This window comes from Ursus maritimus, unplaced genomic scaffold (assembly GCF_017311325.1).
Source record: "Ursus maritimus isolate PB19 unplaced genomic scaffold, ASM1731132v1 scaffold_8, whole genome shotgun sequence".
NCBI classification, from domain to species: domain Eukaryota; kingdom Metazoa; phylum Chordata; class Mammalia; order Carnivora; family Ursidae; genus Ursus; species Ursus maritimus.
The window spans coordinates 81,573,558-81,581,073 of record NW_024426996.1 but is presented as its reverse complement, the minus strand read 5'-3'; the positions used below and the strand labels follow the sequence as shown (position 1 = coordinate 81,581,073).

General features: G+C 51.6%; 1 long non-coding RNA gene across 1 annotated transcript; it reads left to right on the top strand.

The window, feature by feature from the left end:
* The first annotated feature begins 237 nt into the window (after nt 1–237).
* Nucleotides 238–6,557, top strand: LOC121101539. Its single transcript, XR_005833534.1, has 3 exons — nt 238–436; nt 4,925–5,041; nt 6,439–6,557. It is a non-coding gene; the product is annotated as an uncharacterized LOC121101539 (long non-coding RNA).
* Nucleotides 6,558–7,516: the final 959 nt, after the last annotated feature.

Genomic DNA, 7,516 nt, shown 5'->3' with positions numbered 1-7,516 from the left:
GTCTCCTATACTCATGGGCACAGAAGACCCCACAGTGACCCAGCTACCAGGCCTGGAGGGGCAATGCAGATAGGCAGTGCCCACCCCCAAATAGCAGGGGACGCAGAGAACCCTAGAGGGGCCAAAAGCGGAGGTGGTGCCGGGGACTGGTGCCTGACCCAGCCCGCTGGCCGGTCCGCCCGGCGGCCTCTCTGCCCTGCCCTTCCAGGCTGCGCCTCCCCGTCCGCAGGTGAGGCCCTCTGCGGGTCACTGGTGCCTGACCCCAGCCCTGCTTCTGGCTCCCTCCTCTGCTTGAGGATTTGGGCCTGTTGGGACACGTGGGCAGGGTTAGGCTGACTCATGACCGCTCATGTGACTTGTTCCCTCAGACCCCAGGGCGCACATGCCTTCCAGCCTCTGCAGAGGGGAGCTCAGTCACATGTGCTGGACAGCACGGGTGAGTCAGCAGGCGGCAAACAGCAGCTCTCCCAGATCCCCAAGCATAGTGTCCATCCAACCTCCTGTGTGCCGGCAGGTCTCAGGGCCCCAGCAGCAGGGGCCATCCCCTCCCAAAGCTGTGCTCCGGTGATCCCGCCTTACACTCTGGAGCTACTGGGGGGTCGCTCTTCCTGTGGTGGACAGCCCAGAAGTGCCCTGAAGAGGGGTCTTCCTGGAGCTCGAGCTCATGCCAACTTCAGACACAGTGACGGCCAACACACAGTGACCTGGGGCTGCAGCCAGTCCATCCGGTCACTGAGTGACCGTGTCAGACCAGGGAGGCAAAGGCAGGGTCCTCTCTGACCCTTGAATAAGTTGGCCTCCTGGTCCAAGGCTTTCTTTGGCCGCCATGTTTTCCCTTGTTGGTGATGTCTTCACCTTCAGAGTTATCGGTGTCATACCTGCTCATCGCATGTCTTCCTTGGGGGCCCCCACTCTCTGGGGGGACCTCTCAGTCTTGTTGCGGATGGACCCAGCCAGGTGGGACACACAGCGCGCTCCAGTACAGATGCTGTAACAATGTTGCATCTTCTCGCCATGGATATGGCGTATCTCCCCTATTTAGTGCTGCTTTAACTTCTCATCGATGTTTCGTATTTTTCAGTATATGGGTCTTACACATATTTTGCAGACTTATCCCTGTGTGTTTTATATTTTTATGGCATTGCAAATGCCGTTTTAAATTTTTAATTGTTTGTTGCTGGTACCCAGAAATAGAACCGACTTTTGTAGACTGACCTTGTATCCTGCAACCTTGGTAAACTCGCATTGAAATGTTAGTTCTGTTAGCCTTTTTGTGGATTCCATAAGATTTTCTCATACAGTCTAGGAATAAAGTATTACTTCTTCCTTTCCAACCTGGGTGCCTTTAAGTTTTGCAATGGCTAGAATACGCAGTGCAATGTTGAACACGAGGTTTGGGGACAGACACCTGGGCCTTCTTCCTAATCTTAGGGGGAAAGTACTCAGTCCTCCACCATTAATTCTGACCCCAGCTGCAGGTTCTCCAGAGACGCCTTTCTCCTCATGAAGACGTTCTTTTCTATTTTACTGAGGGTTTTCATCAGGAACAGTAGGTGGATTTTGTCAAATGATGTTTCTGTATCTATTTGAAATAATCATAAGATTTTTCTTTTCTAGTCTGTTAATATAGTAAGTTACATTTTTTTTTCTTTTTGAAAGTTAAACCAAACTTGCATTCCTTAGATAAATCATGGTCATAATCCTTTTAAAATATTGTTGGATTCTATTTGCTAGAATTTTTGCATATAGGTTTCTAATGGGTATTGGTCTGTGGTTTTCTTTAATCTTTTCTTTAATCTCTGTCTTTTCTTTAACCTCATTGCCTGGTTTTGGTGTCAGGGTAATATTTGCCTCATAGGATGACTTGGAAAGTGTCCCTTCTCTTTAGTTTTCTGAAAGGGTTTATGTAGATTGATATTATTTTTTTTCTTTACAACCTATTTGGGCTTGGAGTTTTCTTTTTGAGAAGGTTTTTAACTACAAATTTAACCTTTAGTAGCTATAGGAGTATGCAGGTTTTCTATTTCTTCTTGAATGGGTTCTGATGGTTTGTGTCTTTTGTCCAATTCATGGGCATGAACTGTGTTCAGTATTCCCGTATTATCCCTTCAACCTCTGTAGAGTCTGTAGTGATGTCAGCTTTCCCATTGTTGGAATGACTAATTTATACATCTCTCTTTTTCTCCTGATTGATGTGGCTTCTCAGTCTTATTCATCTTCTCACAGAACCAGCTTTTGGTTTCATTGATTTTCTCTATTGTTTTTCTATTTTCTAATGCATCGGTTTTCACTCTAATGCTTTTTATTTTCTTTCTTTTGTTTACTTTGTGTTATATTTGCTCTCGTTTCCTAGTTTCTTAAGGTGGAAGTTGAGACCATTGATTTAGGATTCTTGTAGGGGGCTCTTTTGGTTTCTTTCGCCAATACAGATGCTTAGTGCTATAAATGTCCCTCCCAGTACTGTTCTGCACTAGCTGCATCTCGGATTTTTGATATGTTGTATTTTCATTTTCATTCAATTCAAAATACTCTCTCATTTTCCTTTCGATTTTTTCTTTGACCTCCAGGTTATTTAGAGGTGTGTTTTTTAGCTTCCAAATACTTAGGGATTTTCCAGGTACTTTGCTGTCACTAATTTCTAGTTTAATGTGGTCAGAGAACATACTTTGTATGATTTAAATACTTTCAGATCCTCTGAGACCTGTTTCTGGCCCAATATATGCACTTTCTTGACAGGTGTTCCTTGTGTACTTGAGAACACGAAATATGCTGTTCCCGGCAGAGTTCTGTGCATCAGTTAGGCCGGCTTGGTTGATGCTCTTCTACAGTCTTGCTGATATCTTCTCTACTTAGCCTTTCAGCGTCAGACAGGGTGTTTCAATCTCCGATTGTAACTGAATTTTTGCTTCCTTGTGTTTTTTCTCAGTTTTTGTTTCCTGTATTTTGAAGTTCTGTTGTTAGGTACATAAACACTTAGAGTTTTTGTGTCCTCTCTTCTTTTTTTTCAAGGAGGCTCCATGCCCAGTGTGGAGCCCAACATGGGCCTTGAACTCAGGACCCTGAGATCAAGACCTGAGCTGAGATTAAGAGTCAGACGCTTAACCGACTGAGTCACCCCGGTGCCCTTCGGAATTGTTGTGTCCTCTTGATGAATTAACCCCCTGTCATCATGAAATGGCCCTCTTTATTCCTGGTAATACTTTTGCCCTGAAATCTATTGTGGTGTAGTATAGACACTCCAGCCTTCTTCTAATGAGTGTTAGCATAATTTATCTTTTCCCCATCCTTTTACTTTTCATCTATTTTGTTTTTATATTTACAGTGGGTTTCTTGCAGGTAGCATGATGGGCGTTGATGCTTTCACCCAATAAGACAACCTCTGCCTTTTGATGGTGTATCTGGGCAGCTGCATGGACTATAACACTAATATGTGGGGTATATATCTGTCGTCGTTTTGTTTGTTATCTGTCCCATCTGTCCTTTGTCCCCTTTCCCCTCTTTTTCTGTGTTCTTTTGGATTGAGTATTTCCTATGACTTTATCTCTTCTGTTGGCTTATGAGCTATAATTTTTCGGTTTGTTATTTCAAGGGCTGCTTTTTGGTTTATAGCTCACATCCTTAATTTGTCTCAGTCTGCTGTCGGTGCAGCACGACTGGGAGGACGGTGTGGACCTTACCCAGAAACCTCCCCTGTCGTCTTCTTTCCTGGTCTCTGTGCTGCTGTTGTCATACATTTTACTGCTACACATGACGTAAATGTCGTGACACGTTATATTTTATGTTTTGCTCCAGACAATTGCCACAGTTACCATTTCTGGTGCTCTTTATTCTTTTGTGTAGATACAGGTTTCCATCTGGCATCATTTTCCTTCTGCTTGAAGAATGTCCTTTAACATTCTGTATCGTGTGGTTCTCCCAGTGATGAATTCTTCCAGCTCTTTTTAATGTCTGAAAAAGTCTTTATTCTGCCTGTGTTTGAAAGCTATTTTCATCGTGTGAAGAATTCTGGGTTGGCGGTTGTATCTCTCTTCCTTCACAGGTGCTCTATCACCTCCTGGCTCACACTTTTTCCAGTGAGAAATCTGCTGTCACCCTGTCTTTGTGTCTTTGCACATAATGTGCCTTCTTCCTCTGGCTACTTGGAAGGCTTTCCATTATCACTGGTTTTAATGAATTGTGCTTGGGGCTTGTGGAGCTTCTTGGACCTGTGGGTTTATAGTTTTCATCAACACTGGGAGTTCCAGGCACTGTTGAAATATTCTTCCTGTCTTCGCCTCCCTGTTCGAGAACTCCGGTTATGCAGATTAGCTTGATGCAGGGCCCCTCTGCACCTCCCGCCCCTGCACCAGGGCCTGGAAGCTTCCTAAGGCAGCAACACGGAGGCCCAGGGCTCACCTCCTTTGTGCTCTGGGTCTCTGTTGTCGCTGCCTGTCTTTGCCCAATGTCCAGTGTCTTCAAAGCCGTGAAGCCATATATCTTTTCTAGGTTTCTAGTTGTATCAGGTGGGGGGGTAAACACAGGTCTTACTCCGTCTTGGCCATACATGGAGCTCCCTCTTTCTTTTTAAATCTATTCAGTCAGGTTTTCTTGCTCTCCTTAGGGTCACCAGAGGCCTCCACGTGTTAAAACCAGGTGGACTGTTCTTGTCCTCACCTTATGCTCCTCTGCATAAGGCGTCCACTGCCATTCCTCCCTCCTCCTGGGGACACTTTCCTCCTGTGGCTTCCAGATGACTCCCACACTGGCTTCCCTCCCGTCTCTCCAATCATTTCTTCTCCATCCCCTCTGCTGCCTCTCCCCCGCCTCAGACCCCTTAATGATGGCGTGCCCAGGGCTCAGGCTGAACCCCGCCCCTCTTCTCTGATACCATCTTGCTGGGTCACATGTCCGTCTGTCCACAGCAACACCCACATTCTACTTCCAGACTAGAGCTCTCTCCCAGCTGGACACTCACCAATCAGACCACTACTCAGCATCTCTGCTTGGACGGACATCAGCCTCGACGTGTCCAATGCCAGCCCCCTTCTGCCCTGTATCTCAGGTGAGGGCAGCTGCTCAGGTCAAAACCTTGACTCACCTCTGACTCCCCTCCTTTGGCCCACCAGATAGTCCCCTAACAAGTCCCATTGGCTCTACTTTCAAAATACATCCTGAGTCTGACCCCCCGCCTCTCCCAGCCCAGGCCCTCATCATCTCTCAGCTGGGTCACTGATGTGGCTTCCAACCCCTGTCCCTGTGCACCTGGGACCCTGTGGTCTCTTCTCCACGTGCTGCTGGGGTGTCATTTAAAACCACACATCAAGTCCTCTCTTTCCCCTCTCAAGCCGTGTCATACCCTCCTTCTGCTTCAGTGAGTTAGAGCCTCTCTCCAGACCCTGTGTGTGCTGCTTCAAGGCTGCTTGGGCCTCGCCCCTTCAACCCCCTGCCAGCCCCCCAGCCTCCTTGCTGTCCTGAGCAGGTCAGGCAGGTTCGGCCTCAGGTCCTTTGCAGTGGCTCTTCCATCTGCTGGGAATGCTGTTCCCTCCCTCACCACCTCCTTTACTGTGACTCACGCTGACCACCCTGTTGAACACTGCAAATGCACCCCCACTCCCTCCACCCAGCCTTTAACTCCCATAGCAGCTCAGAAGCACTGACCTACCGTGTTTGCGGATGGTCTCTGTCCCCGGAATGCCAGCCCGAGGGCAGGGAACCTCATCTCGGCTTGCCTGCCGTGTCCAGCACAGTGCCTGGCATACAGTAGGTGCTCAGTGAATCTTCGCTGGGTGCTAAGGAGAGACAGAGTGGAGGCAGAGCTGACCATCCGAGTGCTGGTCTGAGCGACCTCAGCCCTCTCCTAGTCTGCTCTTGCGGGGTGGGGGAGACCAACCAGAATCGGGTTCGTGATTAAAGTTTCAAAGCAGACTGAGTTTTAAATGCCAAATGTGACCAGAAACTCAAGAATCATTAAGGGACAGACCATTTTTTGGAAGTGACCAGGAAAAAAGCAGAGTTGCCCTCGGTCCTCCCCCCACACACCCACAAGCACGCTTTCTCTGCCATGCTGACCTCGGGGCTGCAGCGGCTCGAACTACAACCACAGGGGCCCAATCACTGCCTTTCAACCTGGGACGTGGCCGTGGGCTCTCAGCACCTGCCTGCCCTGGGCTTGGGGCAGCCCCCAAGAATGGAGGCTCCTGGGACGGGTGGGCCCCATGGCATGTGAGGACCCCCGGCTGTGGAGCACTGGGTGCCAGGCAAGTGGGCTGTGCCCCAGGAGCCCCGGGCCTTCGTGCTCCGGTGTCCGTGAGGAGCTAGAGACACAAGCCGGGCAACTCCGTGGGCGGAGGGCTGGGCAGCATCCTCACAAAGCCTCTGATGACAGGAAGAAGGTGCTTTATAAAGGTTAAATGAAAGATGGGCTGCGGCCCCACTGACACTTCGTCTCCATTTTGTCAGAGCGTGTTTGCAGATACGCACGAAGACACACGGTGGGAAGTAACCTTCGGCGCGCGTCAGAGTGCCCGCACTTCCACAGGGAGCCTCTGCCTCCCGCCGCCCCAGGACAGCACCCCAGGAGCGGGTGGGGCTGCTGTCCAGCTGCAGGTCTCTCCTCCCGTGGCCCCACTGGGCATCCCTGGGGGCCCCCACCGCTGTCCCAGCGGCCACTGGTCCCAGGGCCACAGCAGTGCATTCAGAGGCGGTCCTGGGAATCCCTCTCTGAACGTCCATCCCGGGGTCGCCCCCCCCCCCGCCTCCACCTCAGGCACTTGCAGGGAGGAGTTAGGCACCAGGATTTCGGGGGGCCCTGGACTCTGGCCGGGCAGGGATGTGGCCTCCATACGGGCTCATGGAGCAAGGCGCCAGCCCCAGTCTCCTCCCTGGGGAACGGGGCCAGGGGCCCTACTCTCCTCGCCTGGGAAGGGAGCACAGCCCTGACTCCCAGCACTCAGAGAGCCGCTGGACGTTGTCAAGGAGGCTCGTGCCTTCGGGGGAGCCTGTGAGCTGCAGGGGCTCCCCCGGACAGGAAGGGGCGAGGGCCGACCATGAGCGGTGGAGGCGTGAGCTCCCTCTCTCTGCAAGCCCACGGTGAGGCTCCTGCAATCTGAGCCCTCAGACCTGGCAGGGCTTCTCCATGGGCTGAGGTGAGGAGCCTCTGACAGCCCGGTCCCAGCAGGCAGCTCTCCCCGGAACACCAGAGCCTGGGGAGGGGTCGCTAGCGGGATCAGCGCAGGATGCTGCCCTAGCTCAGGCAGGCTCAGCTTCACGGGCCTCGGTTTCCGGGGCCTGAGAAATGGGTCCATGGTGCACATGATGGGTGTGGGTGGATCAGAAGGCCGTGGAGGTTGGGGGCGGTTCCTGCCGGCTGAGCCCCAGCCTCTCCAGGCCACGTCGGTCATTCAGGACAGCAGCTCCTGCCACCCCCCAGCCTACCCCTGCCCGGCTGTGGCGGGTCTCCCCAGAAGCCCGGCGGCTCCTGCCCGGGCTCAAGCCTGGCCGGGAAGGGGCGGCAGCGGGGGGGGGGGGGGGCCGTGGC